This window comes from Pristis pectinata, chromosome 10, assembly GCF_009764475.1.
Source record: "Pristis pectinata isolate sPriPec2 chromosome 10, sPriPec2.1.pri, whole genome shotgun sequence".
NCBI lineage: Eukaryota > Metazoa > Chordata > Chondrichthyes > Rhinopristiformes > Pristidae > Pristis > Pristis pectinata.
In genome coordinates, this window is record NC_067414.1 from 43627820 (window position 1) to 43653109 (window position 25290).

Below are 25290 nucleotides of genomic sequence, written 5' to 3' on the forward strand. Positions count from 1 at the left end.
GATATCCACTAAAACTACTTTGTATAATCACAGACATAAAATCTTCCACATATCAGACCAATCTGTTAGCTAAATAGAACATAATTTCTTAATTTTGTTTCTCAAGTTAAAAAATGCTTAATCTACAAGATTGGTAACTTGGGAACAATTTTATTAACACAGTTGAAAATGGGTTTATCATAAAAATAAGCGTGTTTAATTAGAGCATCTGGTCTACCACCTGTGAGTGACCTGATTTTAAATTTTATAAACTATATGGAACCATTTAATAGTTTCATTGGTATATGTTAGTCAGTTTTTTAAAGAAAATATTGACTTAAAGGTGTTATTAGCATCAGTATACACAGAAAAAATTGCAGTTTGATTTCAAGGTTCCAAGCAAGCACAATTAGTTCAGCTCAGAGTGTTGGCAGAATTTATGGGTGGGGTCACTCTTCAGTACATTGATTTTTAAACCGATGTAAAATATCACGTAAACTTGATTTGCATGTTGCAGATGTAACTTCTGCTTGAAGTTATTTCATTCTTTTGCTTTGGCCAAGTTCAGGTGAAGAGCACCATAATTGACAATCTAATCCAAGACAAAATGGGTGAGAATTTAATCACTGAAGATTTACTTTTCATAAGCTAGTTGTTTCATTAGTGAAGTATTCATTCATCATACATTTCCTTAACTATTTTTTTCTTACAACTGTATTTTCACTATTCTGCTCTGGTGTATGACATCAAACATTGCGGCTATGTATTAGATTATTGAGTTAAGGTAATAAAATAACAACTTGTATTTATATAGCACCTTTAACATGGTAAATATGATCTTGCACATCTGTTAATGAATTTATTCATTTATGGGCATTGCTGGAGAGTCCAGCATTTAATCACTCTTAGAATGATGGTGGTGAACAAATGTCTTGAGCCTGTGTAGTAAAGCTATCCCCACAATGCAGTAGGTTAAGAATCCTAATAATAGTGATTGAATAGTGCTGGTTCATGATAGTGTGTGATCTGGGGAGGAATTTTGAGGTGGTGGTGTTCCAAATTGCTTATTTCCTTGTTTTTCTATATGCTGGAGCTTGCAGGCTTGGGAGGTTCATAAAAGCCTCACTGAACTATTGACTGATAATGTTATTCAAAGAAAAGTAGGAACTTCTGGTATTGTTACTGCATGCCTGACTTAGCTCATTATTTTCGCACAATAATCTACTGAGTGAGCAATAAATGTTGCTAATTGTACTAAAATTCCTCACTCTTCTTTGAGTAATATCACCAGATCTTTACTAAAAATTGTTTCTCAGTGTTTTGTCAGCGTAGGAAGATGACATTCAGTTCAACAGGCCTGTGCAGAGATTTATGGTCCACACCAGCGTGCTCCCACCCATCTTCATCTAATCCTTTCAGCATATCTATCAATTCCTTTCTCTCTTACGTGTTTTGTCTAGATTTCATTAAATGCATCAATGCTATTCACTGAAACTATTCTCTGCAGTAGCAGCCTCCACATTCTAACCACCCTTTGGTGTTCACTTAACTCCTGAATCAAGCAAACATGACACTGATTTAATCTTTCATTGCTGTTTAAGTGGCCATTGCTGCAGGCAATTTTCCTTGCCAGAAATACATACTCGGTCCTTTCATCCAAAGGGCCAGCTTGAGCTATTGGCACCTTTGAACATAACTGCTCTTAGAACCACAGAACCATAGAAAATTCCGGCATAGAAGGTAGCCATTCATCCCATTTTGTTTGTGTTGGCTCTTCATTCAGTCAATCCACTCCTCTACCCTATTCTTTCACTAGAGGCCCTCACTTCAATTTTCCATTAAAAGACATCATTCTGCTAATGATATCTTAGCCATCTGATAAAGCACTTTGTCTAAAACCTATCTACATAGAAAATATTATTCTAACCAGTTCCTTCACCATATTGGTGACAATTTTAAATTCATAACTCTTTCATCATTGCTTTTCTGGTAGAAGTAATATTTCTTGCTACTTGTACCATCAAAGGTTATCATGGTTTAGAAACCTCCATTGATTCAATTCTTTCCTCCCTCTGCTCTAATGATGGCAATTTGCATTGTATCAATTTTTTAACATTTAAACATGTTCTAGAAATGCTCAGAGAGATAAGGGAAAATGATGGAGTAAAATAGGGGAATGTTCTGAAATATGATCAAAAGTGTGAAAAAGGTCTTCAGGAGGTGGAAAGGGAGAAGTGGGAGAGGGGGCCTGGGGTTGTTCCAGAACGGAGTTAAGACTATTAAAGACATGCTCTTCAACTGTGGAGCAAAAGTTTGGGATTGAGAGAGCAGCCAGGAGAACACTGGAAAATAAATCAATGTCAGGGCTGTTGGATTCATTCAAGGAGGAAATAATAAGGATTCAGAGAAAATATGATCTCAAAAGAAAAAGGAGATACTCCCAAATCTTGATCGTCCCCTGAGTGTCAAGGAGTTTAGAGGGTAGGAAAAGGGAAGAAAAAGAAGCTTATGACAAATACCAACAATGGAGGAAACTTAGAGAGTGCAAGAGTAAAATGAGAAAGGAAATTAGGAAGGCAAAAGGGAATGCATGAAAAAATACTAAAATCAAAACAAAGAGGTTTTATAGAAACATGAAAATGAGAAATAAAACACTTGAAGAAGTTGGCAGCAGGTGCAGGTGCAGCTTTAATTAACTGTTTTACATCAATCTGCACTGAAGACAGTTAAGGAGGAAGTGCATGAAATTGGATATTTCAAACATAGAGGGGATGCATTAAGAGTTGAGTAACTTCAAAAAAGAATAGATCAGATAAAGTGTTCTGTCTACACTTCTCACGGCCTTGGGACAGCATCCAAGATAACCAAAGACCCCACCCACCCCAGACAGTCTCTTTTCTCCCCATCCTATCAGGCAGAAGACACAAAAGCCTGAAAGCAGGCTCCAGGACAGCTTCTATCCTGCTGTTTTAAGACTATTGAACAGTCCCCTTGTACAATAAGATGGACTCTTGACCTCACAATCTACCTCGTCATGGCCTTGCACTTTATTATCTTCCTGCACCACACTTGCTCTATAACTGTAACACTTTATTCTGTTATTGCTTTTCCCTTGTACTACCTCAATGTACTGGGCATCCCTCTGATGATCTGTATGGATGCCATGCAAAACAAAGATTTTCGCTGTACCTCAGTACATATGACAATAATAAACCAATTTACCAAAATATATCCTAGGCCCTTAACAATGAGCAAGGGAACAGTGGTCACTCCAACAACCTTTTTCCAATCCACTTTGTCTACAGCCATGGTGCTGAGGACTAGAAGACTACTGATGTAGTGAAAAGGAAGAAAGATAAGCACTAAATACATAACTACAGGCCAGACGACCTAACATTGGAAACTAAAAACTTAGGGAAAATGCTGAGGAAAATTGTAAATCATCCTTCAGAATGACATATGATCAGAATGGATTTATTAGGGGAAGGACAAAACTGACTAGTAACTGATTCTTTTGAGGTTATAAAATATCTTTATTAGTCACATGTATATTGAAATACACAGTGAAATGCATTTTTTGCGTAGATTGTTCTGGAAGCAGTCCACAAGTGCCATCATGCTTCCAGCGCCAACATAGCATGCCCACAACTTCCTAACCTGTACGTCTTTGGAATGTGGGAGGAAACCGAAGCACCCGGAGGAAACCCACATAGACACAGGGAGAATGTACAAACTCCTTACAGACAGTGGCCAGAATTGACCCCAGGTCGCTGGCACTGTAATAGAGTTACACTAACCACTACGCTACCGTGCCTGCTCTTGTTGATATAACAAGGAGGGTTGATAAAAATGGTGCATTTGATGAATTTTACCTGGACTTTAACATAGCTGTTGACAAAATAACATATCAATGGAATGGCCAGGAAATAAAAGCCCAAAAGAACCTAGAGAAAGTGCTAGCTTGGATCCAAAATTGGCTCAATGGCAAAAAACAAATGGTAACAATCTATGTAATGATTGGAAGGCCAAATGCAGTGGAGTTCTTCAAAGTTCAGAGCTAGGTCTCTTGTTTTTCAAGATCCACATCAATGATTTGGACATAAATTTAAGAGCCATGATTAAGCAATTTTCTAATGCAACCGAAACTGCCCGAGAGATTTTTGATGAAGATAACCAGTGGAAGATAACAATATCTGGCAGGGAGTAAAAGTGCAAGCAATCATGATAGAAATTTATACCATACTACATAGGCCACAGCTATAGTACTGGTGCTACACTGCAGAAAAGATGTGACAGTGCTAGAGAGGATGCAGAGGAGATCCATGAGAATACTGCTAACCTGAAGAATTTCAGCTATGAGGGGATATTGGTAAACTTTTTATCCTTGAAATAATGTAGGCTGATGGGAGATTTAATAACAGTTTATAACATTTGTGATAATCCTAAACAAGATTATCAGGAAGGACCTATATCCCTTTGTTGAGAAGTCAGTAAGTGAGGGATCTAAATTTAGGTTAATTGGGAGAAGGAATAAAGAACTAATGAGGATATTTTTAAACACAATTAATGGTGTGGGGTCTGAAAATCACTGCTTGAAAGGGTAGTGGAGACAGAAACACTCAAAGATACCAGGGTGAGCAACAAGGTTATGGACGAAAAGCTGGTAAGTGGGATTAATCTAGATAGGTCTATTTAGGACAAATATGCCACAAATTGAATTATTCTATAAATGAAAAAGTTGTATGGAGGTGACAAAATCAAAAATGAACATTTTAGTGGTAAGTCAGCTGAGGTAGGATTTGTAGAATGCAACAGTATTGAACTTGAAGCAGGTAAATCAATGTAATGGAGATGGCATGGGGTTGGAGGGGTTAGAAATTCAGCATGAAATGACACCTTGTGAAAGAGCAATGGCTCTAAGATGATGGTTTGGTTTGTGCTGAGGAAATTATAACTCATCTAAGGTAGGAAGTAGAGGGTGGTGCTTGAAGGTTGTTTCTCAGAATGGAAGCCGGTGACTAGTGGTGTGCCACGGGGGTCAACATTGGGATTTCAGTTATTCGTTATTTATATCAATGATTTGGATGCAAATGCATAAGGCTTGATCAGTAAGTTTGCGGATGACACGGAATTAGGAGGTGGTGTTGATAGTGAAGAAGGTTATCGTAGATTACAGGGGGATCTTGATCAGTTAGGGAAGTGGGTCAAGGAGCGGCAAATGGATTTCAATACAGATAAATGTGAGGCGACGCATTTTTGAAAGTTAAACCAGGGTAGGACTTGTATTATGAATGGTAGGGCACGAGGGAGTGTAATGGAACAGATGGACCTAGGAGTACAAGTGCATGGTTCGTTGAAAGTAATGGCACAGGTAGACAGGGTGGTGAAAAAGGTGTTAGCTTGCTGGCCTTCATCAGTCAGGGCATTGAGTATTGGAGTTGAGACATTATGTTGCAGTTGTACAAGTCGTTGGTGAGGCTACACTTGGAGTATTGCATATAGTTGTGGTCATCCTGCTATGTGAAAGACACGGTTAAACTGGAAAGAGTGCAGAGAAGATTTACAGGGATGTTGCCAGGATTAGAAGGCCTGAGTTATAAGGAAAGGTTGGGCACATTGGGTCTTTATTCCTTGGAACGTAGGAGAATGAGGGGCGACCTTATATCATATCTCTTGTGGCGACTCACCGTTTAGTCAGGTGAACCGGCTCGGCAGTCGGGTCGCGCGGCGTCGGAGCGACGAGGCCCAAGATGGCGGCGGGCCTCATCTTTCCCGAGCGATGGGGAGAACCCGCGCGCGGGAAAGTCTTGATGACATAGTACTTACGTCATTGCCGGTTGCTTTGGGCGGGAACAGTCTCCCTCAAAGGGCCCGCGCAAGGCGGGGAAATAAACCACTTCTTGTTCGACAATCCTCCAACTAGCATCTTGTTTTATTTCACGGTAGCAACCGCTACACTCTCATAATTTTAAACTCTTCTGTTTAAAATTATGAGAGATATGATGAAGTGGATGGTAACTGCCTTTTTCCCAGAGTAGGGGAGTCCAAAACTAGGGGGCATAGGTTTAGGGTGAGAGGGTAAAACTTTAAAAGAGACCTGAGGGGCAACTTTTTCCACGCAGAACTGGTGACTATATGGAATAAGCTGCCAGAGGAAGTGGTTGAGGCAGGTACAACAGTATCATTTAAGAAGCATTTAGATAGGTACATGGAGATAAGATATCTTTATTAGTCACATGTACATTGAAACACACAGTGAAATACATCTTTTGTGTAGAGTGTTCTGGGGGCAGCCCGCAAGTGTCGCCACGCTTCCAGCACCAACATAGCATGTCCACAACTTCCTAACCTGTATGTCTTTGGAATGTGGGAGGAAATCAGAGCACCTGGAGGAAACCCACACAGACATGGAGAGAACGTACAAACTCCTTACAGACAGCGGCCAGAATTGAACATGGGTCACTCGGCCTGTAATAGAGTTATGGTGAGGCTTAAAGGGATATGGGCCGAACACAGGAAATTGGGACTAGCTGGGTGGTCAGCATGGACTGGTTGGGCCAAAGGGCCTGTATCCGTGCTGTATTGCTCTATGACTTTAAGACGGGATACTAGATGAATGCTCTGACATTACAGTGAAAGTAGACAGTTTGAGCAAGAATGGTGGAGAAGTGACATTTAGTTTTATCATCAAATGTTTAATTCTTGGAAATTCCTCTCAGACCAGTACTGTCAGCCACTTCCAACCCAATCAATTCAAGATTTTTAACCGAGTTTCTTAGGCAATAATACAAAACCAATTAGCAACAAAAATATAATATTTTACCTATTTTGATGATATGTTCCTGTGAAGAATTAATCGGCACAAAATGTAGGAAAGAGCCCTTTACTAGGACTGATTGCATGGTCTGCTGTGAATTAAGGCTTGTTTACACATACATATTTCAGGGAGATTTAGAGAACGCAGATAGATGTTTCAAAACAGATTGGAGAAATTCAAAGTATCATAATTGTTTCAGGAAGTTCGGATTAAAACAGGTCACCTTCATTACAAGTTGCCCTCTGCAGGGCCAGTCACAGAATCTGACCTTTATTGTTTATTTTGAGCCAGAGCCTTAAAGTTCATTTCCAAATAAGCTTTAGACTGAAGTGGAGGTGGACATCCAAGGTATATTAATCAGTGGTCTCATCTAACACACATCAAAGAAAGAACTGCTGAAGATTTGTTTAGGCTCAAAAGGGAAAGTTTCCTGAGTTTAGGTAAAATCACCATACATACAAATTGAAGATTTTGAATTTGATTACTACAGATCAGTACGGTTAAGGTTAACACCAGTTACCTGTTTCTGCTCCCTTATTCATTCCAGAACTAAAACTGTGACACTTTGTGAAATATTTGTCCTTCATCCTTGACATGCTAATCATGAGATCATGTGACTTACTAAAAACTTTGGCTCATTTCCCTGGAGACACACACATGTAAACACTGTTCATTTAGTCAAAGAGCTGTCAAGCAAAACAATGAGTAGATCTCTGTCAAGAACAGTCCTAGATGGATCCTTTCCTGCAAAATTAAAATGTGACATTATGCTTTCATTTTTTTTCTCCCTTTGGCAAGAGGTGTTCTTGACAGCTTTTCTGTACACTTAAGCAAAAATTAAAACAATGCAAATCAATCGAGAATCAGCAATCAATATTTCAATGATTTTGATGTACAGTCTGAAATTTACGTAATTATTTAATGGCTGGTCTAAAATAACAATAAGAATATAAAAAGTCTTGCCAAAACACTACTGCAAACTGAGTGTAATAATTTTGAAAATATGCCAAATAGCTTAATGGTATTTGGACTTCGAATGTTGTAAATATTGCTAGATTTTATTTTGATCTATTCAGCAGCAGAACCATCAGGGGGTAAAATGATTACCAATACCACAGCAGATCCAGTGGCTGTGTTTTTCTGGCAGTTTGCATTGACAATCACTGTAGGAGTTAATTGAGCAGATAAGTAGGATTATAAAGATTAACAACTGGTGAGTGTTTGATATACGTTGGAAGGTGTGGATACTTAGATAACTGGACATTTCATACAAATTCAATTAAGATGTGAGCAGGACAACCAAAGGCGACTGGTATTTAAACCACGGTGTTTAACTCAACCATTCAGATATTGTTGTGAACAGAGTTCCCATACGGCAGAAGATACCTGCAGCCCGAGAGCACCCGGCAAATCCATCCCACCTGTTGGACTGATTGATCTGTCTCAAATCTCTAAAATTTATGTTATTCAATTCATTTATATGTTCATTGAGGAGACGCTAATTGTTTGGCTATTGAATAAGGTGTTTTTCTTTTTGCCTGTTCTAGTACATATGTGGTAAATCATATATCTTTATCTGGCTACAAATTTTACAGGAGCACTGGAATGCTCTATAGGCTGAGATGGTTGTTAAAATACTCAACAGAATAAGGTACATGCCTTGTAATGGCATACAAATGATTTATGTTGAAGCAAGGCAGATAAATTAAACACATTTTAGTTTAGAATACAGGTAATTTGTATTTGTCATGATTGTTAAGATCTAAAGGTGCTTTGATAGTTTACTGATTCTGTGCAGATACTTTCAGTTGTTGATAAGGAAAAAACACAGCCTGAGTACAGGTCATTCCCAGGTTATGACAGGATTCTGTTCCTGAGAACTGTTCGTAACCTGAAAAGTTCGCAAGTTGGAAATGAGGCTGCCCAGTAATATGTTTAAATAAAAATACAGGCCAACCAAGGGCAACTGGTAGTTAAACCAGGGTGTTCAACTCAACCAATTAGATATTTCAGATATTCCCACCTGGCAGAAGATGCCTGCAGCCCCGCAGCAGTCGGCAAATCCATCCCTCCCGTTTCCCAAATACTCTTTCGTATGTACAGGCTGTACATAAGTTAGGCATTCGTAACCTGACGAGGACCCAAAATGGGTAATTCAATATTCATTCCATTGGGTTGTAAGTTGCCCAAGTGGAATATGAGATGTTAGAACCATAGAACAATACAGCACAATACAGGTCCTTCGGCCCACCACGTTGTGCCAACCTTCAAACCACTCCTAAGACTATCTAACTCCTTCCTCCCACATATCCCTCTATCTTAAATTCCTCCATATGCTTATCTAACAATCTCTTGAACTTGCCCAATGTATCAGCCTCCACCACCACCCCAGGCAGCGCATTCCATGCACTAACCACTTTCTGGGTGAAAAACCTCCCTCTGATGTCTCCCTTGAACTTCCCACCCATCACCTTAAAGCCATGCCCTCTTGTATTGAGCATTGGTGCCCTGGGAAAGAGGCGCTGGCTGTCCACTCTATCTATTCCTCTTAATATTTTGTATACCTCTATCATGTCTCCCCTCATCCTCCTTCTCTCCAATGAGTAAAGCCCTAGCTCCCTTAGTCTCTCCTCATAATCCATACTCTCTAATCCAGGCAGCATCCTGGTAAATCTCCTCTGCACCCTTTCGAATGCTTCCACATTCTTCCTATAATGAGGCGACCAGAACTGGACACAGTACTCTAAGTGTGGTCTAACCAGAGTTTTGTGAAGCTGCATCATTACTTTGCGGCTCTTAAACTCGATCCCACGACTTATGAAAGCTAACATCCCAGAAGCTTTCTTGACTACCCTATCCACCTGTGAGGCAACTTTCAGTGATCTGTGGATATGAACCCCCCGGTCTAGAGGAGCAGAGGGACTGGGGGGTTCATATCCACAGATCACAGAAAGTTGATCTTTGGATATGAACCCCCCGGTCCCTCTGAGTCCCCAGAATCCTGCCAGTTACCTTGTACTCTGCCTTGGAGTTTGTCCTTCCAATGTGTACCACCTCACCCTTCTCCGGATTGAACTCCATCTGCCACTTGTCAGCCCAGCTCTGCATCCTATCAATATCCCTCTGTAAGCTTCAATAGTCCTCCACACTATCCACAGCATCACCGATCTTTGTGTCATCTGCAAACTTGCTAAACCACCCTTCCACCCCCTCATCTAAGTCATTAATAAATATCACAAAAAGTAGAGGTCCCAGAGCCAATCGCTGTGGAACACTACTAGTCACAGCTCTCCAATCCGAATTCACTCCCTCCACCACAACCCTCTGCTTTCTACAGGCAAGCCAATTCTGAATCCACATGGCCAAGCCTCCCTGGATGCCATACCCTCTGACCTTCTGAAGAAGCCTACCATGTGGAACCTTGTCAAACGCCTTACTAAAATGCATGTAGACCACATCCACTGCACTACCCTCATCAATCTTCCTGGTCACCTCCTCAAAGAACCCTATCAGGCTAGTGAGGCAAGATCTTCCCTTCACAAATCTATGCTGGCTATCCCTAATCAGTCCATGATTCTATAAATGCTCATAGATCCTATCTCTAAGAATCCTTTCCAGCAGCTTGCCCACCACAGATGTAAGGCTTACTGGTCTGTAATTCCCTGGACTATCCCTACTACCTTTTTTGAACAAGGGAACAACATTCGCCACCCTTCAATCCTCCGGTACCATCCTCGTGGACAATGAGGACTCAAAGATCTGAGCCAACGGTTCAGCAATCTCCTCCCTCACCTCACGAAGCAGCCTGGGGAATATTCTGTCAGGTCCCGGTGACTTATCTGTCCTGATATTTTTTAACAGCTCCAACACATCCTCTCTCTTGATATCTACATACTCTAGAACATTACCCTTACCAACACTGTCCTCAGTGTCATCAAGACCCCTCTCCTTGATGATATTGAAGAGAAGTATTAATTGAGAACCTCACCCACTTCCACAGCTTCCAGGCACATCTTGCCACCTTTGTCTTTAATCGGACCTACCTTTACTCTAGCCATCCTTCTGCCCTTCACGTACGAGTAAAAAGCCTTGGGATTCTCCTTAACCCTACTCACCAAAGTCTTTTCATGTCCCCTTCTTGCTCTCCTTAGCCCCTTCTTAAGTTCCCTCCTTGCTACTCTATATTCCTCACGAGCCCTGTCTGATCCTTGCTGCTTACACCTTATGTATGCTGCCTTCTTCTTCCTAACTAGTTGTTCCACCTCCCTTGTCACCCATGGTTCCTTCACCCTGCCATTCCTTCTCTGCCTCACTGGGACAAATTTATTCCTAACATCCTGCAAGAGATCTCTGAACATCGACCACATCTCTATAGTACATTTCCCTTCAAAAATGTCACCCCAATTTACACTGCCTAGTTCTCGCCTTATAGGCCCATAATTCACCTTTCCCCAATTAAATATCTTCCCGTCCTCTTTGCTCCTATCCCTGTCCATGACAATGCTAATGGTTATGGAGCAGTGGTCGCTGTCCCCCAAATGCTCACCCACCGATAGATCTGTCACCTGACCCGGTTCATTACCTAAAACTAGATCTAATATGGCATTTCCTCCAGTCGGCCTGTCAACATACTGTGACAGGAATCCGTCCTGGACACATTTAACAAACTCCGCCCCGTCTAAACCTTTGGCACTAAGCAGGTGCCAATCAATACTTGGGAAGCTGAAGTCTCCCACGATAATAACCCTGTTATTTTTGCATCTTTCCAAAATCTGCCTCCCAATCTGCTCCTCAGTATCCCTACTGCTACTGGGGGCCTATAGAATACTCCCAGTAGAGTAACTGCTCCTTTCTTGTTCCTAACTTCCACCCATATTGACTCTAGAGAGGATCCTTCTATATTATCCACCCTTTCTGCAGCTATAATAGTGTCCCTGACCAGTATCGCCACCCCTCCTCCTCTTCTCCCCCCCTCCCTATCCCTTTTAAAACACTGAAAACCAGGAATATTCAATATCTATTCCTGGCCTGGTGTCAGCCGTGTCTCTGTGATAGCCACAATATCATAGTCCCATGTACTTATACAAGCTCTCAGTTCATCTCTCTTATCCCTGATGCTTCTTGCATTCAAGTAAATGCACTTTAGCCCATCCGCCTTACTACTTTTATAGCCTGTACTCTGCTTCTCCTTCCTCAAAGCCTCTCTACCTGTTAGATCTGACTTTTCCCCATCCCCTTCTTCCTCTGACCTACTCCTCCGGTGCCCATCCCCCTTGAAAACTAGTTTAAGCCCTCCCGAACCTCCCTGGCAAATCTAGCCGCAAGGATATTGGCCCCCCTCAGGTTTGGGTGTAACCCGTCCTCTCTGTACAGGTCCCACCTTGCCCAGAAGAGATCCCAGTGATCCAAAAATCTAAAACCCTCCCTCCTGCACCAACTTCTCAGCCACACATTTATTTGCCATCCCCTCCTCTTCCTACCTTCACTATCACATGGCACTGGCAGCAATCCTGAGATTGCTACACTTGAGGCCCTGTTCTTCAGCCTTCTGCCTAGCTCCCTAAACTCACTTTTCAGGACCTCATCCCCCTTCCTACCTATGTCGTTGGTACCAACATGAACCATGACTTCTGGCTGTTCTCCCTCCCGCTCAAGAATCCTGTGGACCCGATCAGAGACATCCCGGACTCTGGCACCTGGGAGGCAACATACCATCTGGGATTCATGCTCACTGCCACAGAACCTCCTATCTGTTTCCCTGACTATCGAGTCCCCTACCACTACTGCCTTCCTCTTCTCCTCCCTTCCCTTCCGAGCAGCAGGACCGGTCCCAGTACTAGACACCTGGCTACTGCTGCTAGGCCCCTGCAGGTCATCCCCCCCAACAGCTTCCAAAGTGGAAAACCTGTTATTGAGGGGAACGGTCTCCAGGGTCCTCTCTACTATCTGCCTGTTCGTTTTCTTTTTCCTTTTCCTTCCTCTGACAGTCACCCTTCTATCTACTTCCTGGACTCCAGAAGTATCTGCTCTAGGGGTGGGGGGGGTGACTGTCTCCCGATGCACAGTACCTACATAACTCTCTCTCTCCCTGATGCTCCACAGTGTTTGAAGCTGCACTCCAGCTCATCAATTTTAAGTCGAAGTTCCTCCAGCCTCAAGCACTTACTGAAGATGTGGCCATCATGGACCACAGCGAGGTCCACGAGCTCCCACATCAAGCAGCTGCAGTACACCACCGTGTTCTCCATCTGAACTAATTCTTTTTTATCCCCCCCACCTAATTTTTACTGACTTAAATATTTCTAACAGATAACAGGTAAACCTTACCTTTACTTACCAGCTACTCACCTGCCTCACCCCTTTTAAGCCGAAGCTCCTTGAGCCAAAGCCCAAATCACTCTGCTCCCACTCAGTTAGCTGCCTGGTCCGACGCTGCCCGCTGGATGTGGCAGTCTTCTTTTTAAACTGTGTTATTTTTCCAACCTGTATAGCACATGGCTAATGAAGCCAATTACTTCAAGAAGTCGTGGTAATGACTGGAGAGAGGGGGAGGAATAGATGTCATGGTGTTTCATTTCAATGTTCATAGTCATGATGTAAGTGCAAAAACTGACAATTAAAATGGGCACAGTTTAGATTGGGAATTTAGAATAAATCACAGAAACCAAAACCAGAAGAGAATTAAATAGTCGATGAAAATACCATTCAATATCAAATGTAATCTTTTGCATACATTTCTGGACTCTTTTTGTTTTATATATAAATTACAGAGCAAATGGATTTTGCCCGTCAGTTGAGAATCATTCACTGAGGGTATGCATTGGCTCAGTTTTCTTCCAAAGAAAGAGAATGTCAGGAGACAGTTAAAATATAACGGCTTTGAAAGGTAAATGTGCAGGGACCATTGAGTTGAAGTGGGTAAGTTAAGGACAAAGGAGAGTAAAATTGGAAGAAAACACGATGTTCTGAAAATCCTCATTACAATATCTTTGGAAAGGTACTGGAAAAAGAGCTAGAAAATGTTTTCTTTCTCCCAACAATGAAAGATGTTAGTAGGATGGAAGCAGATTGATGTTGGTATTGGAAGAAACGAGGAAGCGACCAGGTAAGGTTTTGGCAAACGTACAAACCTCAGTCATATGCAGGCCTCCTAAAATGATGAGGCTGAGTTAGTTACTGGGAGTGTGGGCAGGGGATCTTATATCGAGATTCACTGAGGTATTGCTAAGTCAACAAGGTAAAGTCATTGAATGGTAAAATTCCTTTGATTACAAACATTATTTTACATGAATGATCAAACACATGATCAGACTGTCCTTCTGGTTTCGGTGCTACATATATCCACGTTCAAAAGAAACATTTAAATCACAAGGTGACCTCATATAGCCAGATGGTCTGCTAAAGGGAAGTGGTAGGTGTTCCCCAAAGGGGAAGTGAAGAGTGCAAAGATCAGAGGATGATTCACACTGGGTTACTCTTGTTCACATCACAGTAGTTGCATAATAGCTTTGGTAGAAGCATACTCATGACCTGTCCTTTCACAAGGAATGACAGTGAGTATATAAATATTCTAATAAGAGAAAACAATGAACAAATACATTGGATTAAAAATTCAGATTCCTGTTCACAAAAACTAATCCTTAACTGGAGACTTTAAGTGGACTTTTTATATTTTAAACAATATAGGTGGGAAAGGGTTATTTTCAGGCATACTGGTGTTAAAGTTGAAACAGTGAAAGAATCTGAGGCATATGGTCTCATTAAAATATCTGAAGAGAAAAGGTTTGAGAGGGTGGATTGGGATAAAACCAGAAATTGGCGCGTGTCTAAATGAGGGGAGAAAAGTTTTATTACCAATAAAATCAGGGATGCAAATTAGTGACAACAAAAGGAACACTGAAAGAACTCAGTAGGTCAGCAGCATCTGTGGAGACAGAAGGTGAAAGCTGGCGTTTCAGGTCAAGACCCTGCATCAGCACTGAGAGGGAACAGGAAAGACTACCAGTGTATAGTGGTACAAAAAGGGGATGGGACAGAGGCTGGTAGGTGATAGGTGGAACCAGGTTGGGAGTGGATGATGGACAGATGGAACCACGTGGGGGAGGGGATGGAGGGATGAACAATAGGAGAAGACAACTTGGAGAACAGGTGAGTGTGTGTGGGAGGATGTGGATTACCTGAAATTGGATAATTCAACCCTCATACCATTGGGTTGCAAGCTGCCCAAACTGAATGAGATGTCGTTTTTCCAAATTGCGTGTAGCCTCTTCATAATAAACGGAGAGGACTAACAAGTCAGTGAGAGAGTAGGAAAGAAAGTTAAAATGACATGCGACTGGAAGCTCAAGATGGCCTTTGCAGACAGAGTGCAGGTGTTCCACAAAATGGTCACCTGGTATACACTTGGTTTCACCAATGTCATGGAGGTCACATTGTGAGCACTGAATGCAGTAGATCTGGTTAGAAGTGGTGCAAGTGAATCTTTGCCTCACTTGGATGGTGGTGAGGGAGGAGGTGAAGGAACAGAAGTTCGTCCTCCTTCATTCGCAGGGAAAAGTACCAGCGGATGGGGAGGGCTGGCATGGGGTGGTGGGGAGAGGGATGAGTGGACCAGGGAGTCCTGAAGAGAGCTGTGCCTGTGGAAAGCAGAAAGTGGGGGAGGGGGGGGCTAGGAGGTGGTTGGGAGGTGTGAGGAGGGGGAAGATGTGACTGGTGGTGGGATTGTGTTGAAGCTGGCACGTTGGTGCACTATTTTTTCTAAAAAAAAGAGGCCAAAGTAATGAAATTCATTTCTGGAAGAACAACACTAAAAGACAAGGAAGTTTTTTTTAAAACTGTAGAGAACCATGATTAGACCACATGGAGTCCTCTACCAATACACTGCTAATAAAAATACTGTGGTACTAATTAAGGTGTTAAAAGATTTACTAGATTGATCCCTCACACTGCCAGATGGTCTGCTGAAAAGGTTTTTCTCTTTACAAAATAAGGGATGATATTTCTGAGATTGTTAAAATTATGAAAATGTCTCATAGCAGTAGACACAGAGAAAATGCAAAATTCTCCGTACTTGAAAGGAGACCAGAACCAAGGCCATAATTGTAAGCTGGTTACTTATACTGTACATCCAATGGGGAATTCAGGAGAAATTTCTTTACCTAATCAGTGATTAGGATGTGGAAGAAAGACAAAAAATTCACAAATTGCTCACTAGGTCAGATAGCATCCATGGAGAGAGAAATAGAGCCAATGTTTTGGGTCAATAACATTTCATCAGGAATTTAGATTTCTAGCATATGCACTATTTTGCTTTTAAGATATGGACCTTGCTTTCATTAATGTATAGTTGAGGCAAATAGTGTGAATGGATTTAAGAAGAAGCTAAATAAACACATGAAGTATAGAATAAAGGGATAGAATAGAATAGAATAAAGAATAGAATAAAGGGATATCTTGTGAAGTTAGGTTAAGAAGCACATGAGGAGACTGGCATGGAGAATGAACACTAACATTGGTTAGTTGACCAAATAGCCTGTTTCTGTGCAACAGTACTTTGCAATACTGCTCAGAAAAGCAAAGACTAATTTTAGATATTTGCACAATAGATATTTGCACAATTTTTTTGTAGAGGATAAGTGACTCAAGCAGCATTTGTGGAGACAAAAGGTGCAAGTTGACATTTCAGATCGAGACTCTGCATCAGGACTGAGAGGGAACAGGAAAGATTGCAAATATATAGCAGTACAAAGGGGGGTGGGATAGAGGCTGGTAGGTGATAGGAGGAACCAAATGGGGAGGGGATGATGGTCAGATGGAACCAGGTGGAGGGAGAGGATGGAGGGTAGCTGGTTCCTTTATTCAAAACAGAGAGAATAAAGTTTAAAATCCTTCATCTTTTGGAAGTGTTATATATTTTTAGCTTTTTATGCTTAGTGATATGGTTTTAGTTTCCAAAATGTCATTTTCTGTGAGGTCCATCTTGAGTGACACAGCACAGGAATGCTAGTGTGACAGTACATGGCATTTCTGGGGCTTGTACTTCATAATGCCTTAAGGCACAATTCCCCCATTACCCCCATTAACAGCACAATTTGATTTTGGCGTGCCACAGTTTTAGAAGGTGTAATAATTTAGTGGTAGGAAAATGCAAGCGCACCTGATAAAACAGATAATGCTGCAAGTGTAGAAGTATCATCCCACCATTTCAATGCTTTAACTAGCTACTATTGGACTTTTTAACAAAAATGTTAGTTTTTCCTTTTGATTTCTTTAACATCTTGTGATTTTGCAGATGACATTTGGTGCTAGTATAAGTGGATGATAGCAAATCAGCTCCCCACTGTGCAATCAATAGTCTTACACTGGAAATGGAATTCAAATCATCTTTCCCTTGCATCTGAGAGGCAAGAAAGTTGGACTATGATTTTAACCACCTTCTTACTGAATACGGGAGATTGTTCCCAAACAGCCCCAGCTGCTGTCTCCTGCAGCCAAAACCATACATTTTTTCCATTAGTCATTATTGGATCTGGCCAGGTCTTGGGCAGTGCTCCAATTCAGTCTTTGTCATTAAGATGAACAGGTCTTCCATGTCCCTGGACTCTCAGGGTCTGCTGTTCGACTTGTGGCTCATAGCCACAGATCTCACCACTCTCCCTTTTACAATTGGCATCATTGTTTATGACCCGGCAGTAATGGTGCTAATCAGCTAACAGGTGAACAGAAGTACCCTAGCAGTTTTGTTCTCTCTATCCCTGTGGGGAATGCTTAATCTTGATTGCACTGCTTTTGAACAGAGGCCTGATTAAAATCAGGAACTCAGAGAGGTAGGAAAGTGAATCAGTTAGCCAGCTTTCTGTGGTATATTGTGGCAGCTCTCCAGTTTGCACTTTGTTCTCATGATCCACTTAATTACATTTTAAAAGTTACTACAACTAGTAGAATTGTTATCCATAAAGCAGAGTTTTTGCCCATTCCAACCAGACACCTTGTTCCTGTAGACTGGTTTCAGCTGTGGTTTGCAATCAGCACTCTTGCCTCCAAATCAGACAGAAGGTTGTGGGTTCAAGTCGGACTCCAGAAGCTAGCACACTGAGGTCTACTGGTCTCTCCTTTGGCTAATATGTTAAATCAAAACACTGTTAACCCTCTCAAGTGGATGTAGAAGATACCACAGGGTTACTTTGGAGCAAAGCAGGAAAGTAATCCATTATGTGCCTTGATCAATGATTTTCTTTACAGGCTACAAACTGACTGGCATTGTGTCCTATATTAATACCCTTTGAAAGTTCTCCAAACCCTGTAAAATACTTTAGGAAGTCCAGAGGTAATGAAAAACACTTCAGAAAGAGAAGTTATTTCAGGTACTTGACATTTGACAGAATTGTGGGTAGGCATGGTAGTGTAGCAGTTGGCGTAATGCTATTACAGTGCCAGCGACCCGGGTTCAATTCTGACCGCTGTCTATAAGGCGTTTGTACGTTCTCCCAGTGTCTGCATGGGTTTCTTCAAGTGTGCTCCGGGTTCCTCCAAAGACATACACGTTAGTAAGTTGTGGGCATGCTATGTTGGCGCCGGAAGCCCTCAGAACACTCTACACAAAAGGTGCATTTCACTGTGTGTTTCAATGTACATGTGACTAATAAATATATCTTATCTTACCATGTATGGAATCAGTGTGCTGTAGTTTGCTGGGAAGATTCTGTGTTTTGTGTCAGAGTGGAGTTGGGCTGGTTTTACCAGGCAAAAGCATACATCATGTAGTTACATTGCTTTTATGACCATAGTTTTACATATGTGTAGGAGAACACAATATCACTTGACTTGCAATTTATAAGGTGGGTTGCATAAACAATAGGGGAAGTGGGTGTAGGTAGGGTTTTGGATGGGAACTTTGTAATGTCCCTGAAAGCTGAGGAAGTTTCATGTGAGTTTCCTCTTTGGCACATTCCAAGTCTGGGAATCTACCTGATTGACAAGGGGGTTATTAACCCAGGCAGGACTTGTAGTTGGCAGTAAGTCTGGTGTTAGAGTAGGTGGGGAGAAGTGGTTAAATTATGTGAAACATTCTTGCTCCTCCTGGTTTGGAAAGATTGTTATAAAGGCATCTTTCTTTTCCCCAAAACTGTCCTTGCCTTGCTGGGAAACCAGTTTAAACAAGTGGGTTGGTCAAATTTCCATTGTCCTATCTCCTGTAAATTCAGGAGTGTTTAGCTCAGGCTTGAGATTTAGTAATTTTTAAACATCTCACACAACCTTAACTTGCCTATAAGTCCCTCATTCCTGTATGCTGCCTTTGATGAATGAATATGTGACCATGTGGATCTCACCCAGGGACTCCATTTTCCTCCTATGTCCTAAAGGTATTAGGTTAATCGACTGCTGAAAATTATCCCTCATGTAGCTAGGTGAAAATTTGGGGAGGGGGAGTATTGATGGGCATGTATCAGAGAATTTGTTGCAGGAAAATAACTGGGAGAATGGGATTGATAGGATTGTTCTGAGAACTGACTCAGTAGGCTGAATGTTATATGAATTGGGCATAATTTTGAAACAACAGCAACACAGTCAGAAAGAACAACATCATCATAATTTTACTTGAACACAAAGATGCACCATTACTATATAGTTCTTTATGATGAGGTCCAGGACCTAACCTGTGCGTGCTAAGGCCACTGCGTTGTAAACAATCAATTACTGAATTAGAAAGAATACAAGGAAGTGCAATCTGATAAGCACTGTCAGTCACTTCAAGTAATATAGCTACTGGTTGCAACTGGACAGATACTCTTTAGAAGCAACTGTGCAAACAAGCCTGATTTAGAAGTAAGATGAGTTTCTTAACAGAGGACTGAGAAGTATATTAAGAGTAAACATGAGTGGTCCACTATTGACCCCTATGTTAAAGGTCACTGTCATTTATTCTGCATTATAAAACATTATGGCTAGCTGGTATTAGCAGCTAATGCAATACTGAAGTCTAGTGGAATTACCTAGAATTTAGTATTTACTTATACAATAGAGTTTATTTAAGTTACAGACACGATGTAAATTGCCTTCTGCAATTAGTTCTCAATAAAATCCTACCATTTTGGGTGACCCATTGATTCCAGAGTTATAGAGTCATAGTACGGCATAGAAGCAGGCCCTTCCCCCACCACGTCCTCACCGACCATTGCACCTAGATATGGTCATTTACCTGCATTAGGTCCATAGTCTTCTACGCCTGGCGATTCAAGTGTTTGTCTGTGTGCTTCTTACATGTTGTGAGAGTACCTGTCTCCACCACCTTCTCAGGCAGCACATTCCAGATTCCAACCATTCCCACTTTCCCATAAGAAAGCGCACCAGCACCTCTACTTCCTCAGGAGGCTGAAGAAATTTGGCATGTCCCCTTTGACACTCACTAATTTTTATTGTACCATAGAAAGCATTCTATCCTGTTGCATCACGGCCTGGTATGGCAACTGCTCTGCCAGAGACTGCAAGAAACTGCATAGAGTTGTGGACACAGCTCAGCACATCATGGAAACCAACCTCCCCTCCATGGACTCTATCGACACTTCTCACTGCATCAATAAAGCAAACAACATAATCAAAGACCCCACCCACCCCAGATATTCTCTCTTCTCCCCTCTCCCATCAGCCAGAAGATACAAATACCTGAAAGCACGTACCACCAGGCTCAAGGACAGCTTCTATCCTGCTGTTATAAGAATATTGAACAGTCCCCTAGCATGATAAGATGGACTCTTGATCTCACAATTTACCTCGTTATGGACTTGCACCTTATTATCTGTCTGCACTGCATTTTCTCTGTAACTGTAATACTTTATTCTGCATTCTGTTATTGTTTTCCCTTGTACTACCTCAATGCACGGATGTAATGAAGCAATCTGAATGAATGGCATGCAAAACAAAAGTTTTTCACTGTACCTCAGTACATGTGACAATTATAAACCAATTTACCAATTCTCTGTGTGAAAAAAAATTCCATCAGATCCCTTATAAACCTCCTTCCTCTCACCTTAAACCTCTGCCCTTTTGTCTTAGACATTCCCTAAATATATCAAATAATTTTCACTCCCAACCACAAGAGGAAGTTTTGGGGCTGACTCCCCCTAAATACTCTGTCCATTAGGGGATCTTAATCAGTTCTAACTGCAAGCTGATTGAAGACATGGCCTATGAAGGATGACACAAGTGTAACATCTCTCCTGCCCACTGTGATCTCATTCATGCTTCCCACTGGTCTGCAGTATGCCAGCACTCATTCAAAAGTTTAGGTCAGTCCTGCCTTCCTTACCAGGTGGAAGTACTCTGAATTGATCTGGTTTAATCACAGGGAAAATGGTGAAGACAAGGAATCACAATGAATCTCAGTGAAGGTGTAAAAGCAAGTCTTATTCAAGGTGATAAGGATTCTGCTGTTGTAAACTCTAAACAAAATACCTTGCCAATCTTATGTATCAATGTACATAACCTACCTTATTGGTGTCCAGGACTTCTGTAATAGACATCAACTAAGTGCCATGCCTGGGTTACAGCATTTTCATATCTCATATTGCAAATATACTGCAAGGAAAATCAGCAATGTGAATTTATGTTACTGTTCATTGATGTTTGGTTGCCTGGAGACATTAAGATTGTCTGAGGTGTTAATCAGCTATGACATTCATTGTCAGAGGAGTGAATTTACATAATGCTGATAGATGACATTTATGTTTTTAAATAATAATGTGCATGAACTTTTAAGGGAATGAAGAAAAATATGAAAAATATCTGGTAGCATCTGTGAAGAAAAAGAGTCATGTTTTAGGTTTATGAGCTTTCATCTGATGAAAGTTCATCGACTTGACCCTAGGCTTTATTTCTTTTTCTGCAGCTGCTACCAGACTCTCTGAAAGTTTCTAGCATTTCTGTTTTCATTTTAGATTTCAAGTATCCACTATGAGTTTTTAAATAGTGAATATTAGTTATCCCAGATTGTAATACTACCAGATATTTTCTGGTCAGATAGAATTTCTGAATTAGATTTCAAAAGTTTCATTCTTTATGTAGTTGCAGACCTAGTTCTGCTGAGTTCAACAGATTCCTGGATCTGGTTTCAGTTTAAATTGTGCTGAAATGATGTGCAAATATGGACTGCAAATTTGGCTCATTGAATCTTATCACGTAATCTCAGGTACAAAATCCCAGCATTCAAACACAACAGTAATCCAGGTTGCTTGTCTAGTTGGGAGGTGGGGGCAGTAGAATATAATAGTGGTTTGATATGGAGTTCCTGTTGCAATATTTGGGATTCTCAGACAGTTTGTGATTGCCACAATGATTCTCGAACTGGTTTCAAACACTTGGCGGCTCATGCATATATGTTTCATATGTGCACTGCAGAGAATCCTCATCATAACATTGTAGAGAGAGAAGGACCTTGGCAATGCCTATCCATGTAGAAATGAATAGGGAGATATTTATGTAGTTACATTCAGATTTTGTCTCCGTTCTTCAAGATGGTCAATATTACGGTATATGCGAGATCTCCAGAATGTCCCCCCTACCCAGATATAAGTTTTGAGTTTATGATTGAAATTCCTCTCTGTCAGGTTTTGGAGGTTGATCTGGGAAACCATGCTCTCAAGGCTTTGTTATTTTTCGGTTGACATATTGTCTTATTTGTCTGTGGGACAATCTCTTAACATTACCCCGTTCTGATTCTAATTCTGTGGCCATATTTGAGGTCATCATGTAAATTGGGATTGGCTCACTGGGTTCTTGGATATGTTGCTACATCCATGATTCTTGTGGAAAGAATCTGCATTGTAATCGTTGAAATCAGAGTACTGAGCACAATGACATTTGATTTAGAGGATCTATTGTTTGGCCCAGGACACAAATATATGACTCTGATGATTTACATTCCATGACTTTTGTAGATGCTGAGCAGGTTACTTTGAACAGAATGATTTGCAAATGCATATGGGGTTACATTTTCTTGACTAGGCCTTGCCAACCTTTCTATTGCCCCAATCAAGCTGTCCCTCTAATTTTTCTGGCTGAGGTCAACCTGACACTGAGTGACCTGGTGCTGCAGAGCAACATGACCTTGAGTGACATTATGGGCCCTTATAGGTGGACCATTCAAGCTCTGCCCACAAAAATCCTTTGCCAGACGGTAAAAATCTATTTATTTATTTATTTTCTCCGATCTGGACATTTATTGCCCATCTCTAATTGCCCTTGAGAAAGTGGTAGTGAGCTGCTTTCTTGAACCACTGCAGTCCTTCTGGCCAAGATACTCCCACAGTGTTGGCGAAGAGGGTGTTGCAGAACCTGAGGGACTGACGCTGAGGGACTGAAGACATGTTTCCAACTCAGAACAATGTGAGAATTGGAGGGGAAACTGCAGCTAATGGCAGCTGTACTTACTGCCTTTGCCCTTCCTGTTGGTGAAGGTCATGGATTTGGGATGTGCTATCAGAGGAAGCTACATGAGTAACTGCAGTGTAGATGGCACACATTGCAGCTACTGTGTGTCATTGGTGGAGGGAATGAATGTTTAGGGGGGCGGATGTGCTGCCAGTCAAGAGGTTGGCTTTGTTCTTGATGTTGTTGAGCTTCTTGGGGGTTGTTGGAGCTGTACTCATCCAGGCCTGTGCTTAGAAAGGCTTTTGGGTGGCAAGAGGTGAAATACTCACAGCAGGATATTGAGTCTCTGACCTGCTCCTGTCACTGTGGTATTTATGCTGCTGGTCTAGCTGAGCTTCTTGTCAATGGTTAACTCCCAGGATGATGATGGTGGGGAACTTGACAGTGGGAATGCTACTAAATGTTAATGGTTGGTGACTAGACTCTCTCTTGTTGGAGATGGTCATTACACTTTTTTGGCACAAATATTACCTGCCTTATAGCCTCCCAGTTTTGCCTGACATTCAGCAACATTTAAAACCTATTAAATCTAGATAAACACTTATTTAAAAAAAATTATCAAGAAAGGACATGATCACTGAAGTCAATTAGAAACACATTGAAATTGTTAAAAACATTAAAGCAAACACAAATAATTTGAAAGAATAAAACTCATTACATACCTTTCTACTCCCCAACATACAATCTTCATTCAAATGAAGGGGTTCATGGATGCTGCATCAGACCTACATGGTGCCGATTGCATGAGCAGATTTCCTGGCATAAACTCTGGTAAAGCTCTTATCGTCGGACTTCATGTGGAGTTCCAGTGACAGAGAGCAAGCTGTGGAGTTTGAGTAGCAAGTTTGTGGCTTCCAATAATTGTACAAGAATTAATGTTTTAGTCAGTTTATTGTTGTTTCTTATGCTTCTAAATTAATCAATCTTTAATTTTTGTTTTAAATCATTTACATTTTTTCAACCATTTTCAAATTTCTCTGAACTCCAGAGACCTTTAGAAACAGTGAAAGGACCTTTGACAGCACAAGCTGTCAGAATGCAACCAGGGTGGTCTGCATTAGTTTCCACTGCCTGTGGCTCAACAACTGCACATGTCCCAATGTACGTTACAGAAGGGTTGGGGCAGCCATACCAGCAGGTTCTTAGAAGGTGTACAACTGCAAGAATTTAGTTCAGCTGCAGGGCCAGTGCGAACAGCAACCACAAGACGCGGGACAGGATGAGCGTGATCCAGCCCACTAATGGGCGAGAAGATTTTTACATTGATTGAGTTGCAGGGAAGTCGTGGTTTCAGAAGCATTCCTGAGGTGCTTGGGGAACTTTTGCTTTCCAGCTGTGCTGGAAGCTTTCCAGGCATGGATATAGATTTCAGCTGTAGGAGTATGGTCATCAGGACCCAAGTTGAGTGAAAAATGTGATTCAATGATCTCAGTACTGCGGCAGTTCAGCTCACTACAGCACCAAAACACAGCATGGTGACATAGCAGCTATATTGTTGGGCTGGTATGCAGAGAAAAGTAATATGGTTCTATTTAAAAACAGGTCATAAGATCTTCTACAGGTATATATATGGCCTCTCAGAGGGTGAGACTGGGAAATTAATAATGGGAAATTGAGAAATGGTGGAGAGACCAAAATAAGTATCTTGGATCATTCTTCATAAACACTAAAAACACATTAAAGAAAAACAACAGGTGACAGGATGGGAGGAAATTATAACAATCCCTAATACTTAAAAGATATGCTAACTGATGGGGAAATTTACAGGTCAATTAACCTAATCTAAGTGGTACAAGGAGAATCCAGGTGGATTTGATGGGCATGTGAGAAAGACTAGGTTACAAGGAAAATAAGAGCAGGAATGGGATTAATGAGATTGCTCTGGAAGCCAACAGAAACTCAATGAGCCAAATTACCTCTTTCCATGCCATAACAGTATATGAAATAAATCCCTTGAACCTGATGAACTGCATCCTGGAGTCTTAAAGAAAGTGGCAGTAGAGATGATATATTCTTTGATTGTAATCTGTCAAAATTTCTGACATTCTGGAGAGGTCCCAGAGGACTGG

General features: G+C 41.3%; 1 long non-coding RNA gene across 1 annotated transcript; it reads right to left on the minus strand.

Annotated features, from left to right (window-relative positions):
- Positions 1-328: 328 nt before the first annotated feature.
- On the minus strand, positions 329-24052 carry LOC127575409 (uncharacterized). Its single transcript, XR_007957053.1, has 3 exons — positions 23884-24052; positions 21283-21370; positions 329-571 (listed from the first exon to the last, which is right to left on the minus strand). It is a non-coding gene; the product is annotated as an uncharacterized LOC127575409 (long non-coding RNA).
- Positions 24053-25290: the final 1238 nt, after the last annotated feature.